Source organism: Salvelinus sp. IW2-2015, unplaced genomic scaffold, assembly GCF_002910315.2.
Source record: "Salvelinus sp. IW2-2015 unplaced genomic scaffold, ASM291031v2 Un_scaffold2879, whole genome shotgun sequence".
Taxonomy (NCBI): Eukaryota; Metazoa; Chordata; class Actinopteri; order Salmoniformes; family Salmonidae; genus Salvelinus; species Salvelinus sp. IW2-2015.
This window is the reverse complement of record NW_019944179.1, coordinates 26,394-29,565: the sequence shown is the minus strand read 5'-3', so window position 1 is coordinate 29,565 and position 3,172 is coordinate 26,394. Positions and strand designations below refer to the sequence as shown.

At 41.9% G+C, this 3,172-nt stretch overlaps 1 long non-coding RNA gene across 1 annotated transcript; it reads left to right on the top strand.

The window, feature by feature from the left end:
• On the top strand, nt 1–2,963 carry LOC139025583 (uncharacterized). Its single transcript, XR_011477179.1, has 2 exons — nt 1–1,200; nt 1,278–2,963. It is a non-coding gene; the product is annotated as an uncharacterized lncRNA (long non-coding RNA).
• Nucleotides 2,964–3,172: the final 209 nt, after the last annotated feature.

Here is a 3,172-nt window from a genome sequence, read left to right as displayed (position 1 = left end):
CTCCCTAATGTCAATATGCCTTGTCCATTGCTGTCTTATTTCACTGTAGAGCCTCCAGCCCTGCTCAATATGCCTTAGCTAACCCTTTTGTTCCATCTCCCACACATGCAGTGACCTCACCTGGTTTAAATGGTGTCTCTAGAGACAAAACCTCTCTCATCGTCAGTCAATGCCTAGGTTTACCTCCACTATATTCACATCCTACCATACCCTTGTCTGTACATTATGCCTTGAATCTATTATTCCGCGCCCAGAAACCTGCTCCTTTAACTCTCTGTTCCGAACGCATTAGATGYCCAGTTCTTATAGCCTTTAGCTGTACCCCTATCCTACTCCTCCTCTGTTCCTCTGGTGATGTAGAGGTTAATCCAGGCCCTGCAGTGCCTAGCTCCACACCCATTCCCCAGGCGCTCTCATTTGTTGACTTCTGTAACCGTAAAAGCCTTGGTTTCATGCATGTTAACATTAGAAGCCTCCTCCCTGAGTTTGTTTTATTCACTGCTTTAGCACACTCTGCCAACCCGGATGTCCTAGCCGTGTCTTTATCCTGGCTTAGGAAGGCCACCAAAAATCCAGAAATGTCCATCCCTAACTATAACATTTTCCAACAAGATAGAACTGCCAAAAGGGGGCAGAGTTGCAATCTACTGCAGAGAAAGCCTGCAGAGTTTTGGTATACTATCCAGGTCTGTGCCCAAACAATTCGAGCTTCTACTTCTAAAAATCCACCTTTCCAGAAACAAGTCTCTCACCATTGCCGCTTGCTATAGACCACCTTCAGCCCCCAGCTGTTCCCTGGACACCATATGTGAATTGATTGCCCCCCATCTATCTTCAGAGCTACTAATGTTAGGTGACCTAAACTGAGACATGCTTAACACCCCGGCCGTCCTACAATCCAAGCTAGATGCCCTCAATATCACACAAATGATCAATGAACCTATCAGGTACAACCCTAAATCTGTAACCATGGGCACCCTCATAGATATCATCCTGACCAACTTGCCCTCTAAATACACCTCTGCTGTCTTCAACCAGGATTTCAGCGATCACTGCCTCATTGCCTGCGTCCGTAATAGGTCTGCAGTCAAACGACCACCCCTCATCACTGTCAAACGCTCCCTAAAACACTTCAGCTAGCAGGCCTTTCTAATCGACCTGGCCCGGGTATCCTTGAAGGATATTGACCTCATTCCGTCAGTAGAGGATGCCTGGTTATTCTTTAAAAGTGCTTTCCTCACCATCTTAAATAAGCATGCCCCATTCAAAAAATGTAGAACCAGGAACAGATATAGTCCTTGGTTCACTCCAGACCTGACTGCCCTTGACCAGCACAAAAACATCCTGTGGCATACTGCTTTAGCATCGAATAGCCCCTGCGATATGCAACTTTTCAGGGAAGTTAGGAACCAATATACACAGGCAGTTAGGAAAGCAAAAGCTATTTTTCAAACAGAAATTTGCATCCTGTAGCACAAACTCCAAAAAGTTCTGGGACACTGTAAAGTCCATGGAGAATAAGAGCACCTCCTCCCAGCTGACCACTGCACTGAGGCTAGGAAACACTGTCACCACCGATAAATTGAGAATCCACAATAATTGAGAATTTCAATAAGCATTTTTCTACGGCTGGCCATGCTTTCCACCTGGCTACCCCTGTGTCTTACTGTGGACTGATGAACATCAAGGCTTTTAGAGATTATTTTGTAACCCTTTCCAGCTTTATGCAAGTCAACAATTCTTAATCTTAGGTCTTCTGAGATCGCTTTTGTTCGAGGCATGGTTCACATCAGGCAATGCTTCTTGTGAATAGCAAACTCAAATTTTGTGAGTGTTTTTTATAGGGCAAGGCAGCTCTAACCAACATCTCCAATCTCGTCTCATTGATTGGACTCCAGGTTAGCTGACTCCTGACTACAATTAGCTTTTGGAGAAGTCATTAGCCTAGGGGTTCACATACTTTTTCCAACCTACACGTTGAATGTTTAAATGATGTATTCAGTATAGACAAGAACAATACAATAATTTGTATGTTAGTTTAAGCACACTATGTTTGCTTATTGTTGTGATGAAGATCAGATCAAATTTGATGACCAATTTATGCAGAAATCCAGGTAATTCCAAAGGGTTCACATATTTTTTCTTGCCACTGTAGTTTTGCAGAAGGTGGAGTATGAATGAGAAAAGAGTTCATGGATTTCAGATAATGTGGTCATTGAATGCATTTTGTGTGAAAGCAATGAAAAATGATTTACAATTTGGTCTACATACACTTCTGTTTCTCTGACTGTGTGAAGAGTTTTGACAATGTGACTTCAGTTTTGACCAATGAATGTTAGCAATCGATTAAAAAAAAAAGTATGTTAAATCTATTGCTGTTTGTTTTAAAATGCAATGTTACATGCTGCCATAACTCCTGTCCTGGGGCTCATTGTTATTGTAAAAGTCTTCTCTACCACATGTTCTCTCACACACACACACACACACACACACACACACACACACAGGATGGTTGTCATCACACATGTACACTCACTCCTTTCATTCAGGTCTGAACCCATGCTTTAGCAGAGATGGAATAGGAAGCGAGACATCCCACTCCCCAGTGGTGCATGGAGAAGTGGGAATACTATAATTTTGCCAAAAATGTTTCAAATGGCCRGCCCAGCGAAGGAAAGATGCCCTGTGTGAAAAATTCTAYGYGAAAKAGTGACATTCACTCTGAATGACCTAGAATGATCAATCACATATTCTTTCCCTGTCAGGCCAACCCAAGCTGTACTGTGCAGTAGGCTAATAGTAGTACCTATTATTGAAACAGATCAACTGAATCATAAATTCACAGGTTTCAGATTTTCCCCAATTCTTTCAGGCTTTCGATCTCAAAGTCACCTTTTTTTTTAAACAGAAAAACGTATGTTCTAAGTTCATAACAATGCTTAATAAACCACATCTGGAGACCACTTTTGAGGTCTGGGAAAAATCAAATACATATATATATATTTGAGATATTTGAGTGTAGTTACCCTTTAATTCAACTGTGCAGGCACCTATCAGTGTTGTTTGGTTAGCACATGAGATGGAGTTTGCAAAATAAATGGCCACTGGATTGATGCAAATAATCATGATATCATTCTGACAGGTAGGCATACGTTCTCATCTTCTATTGGTT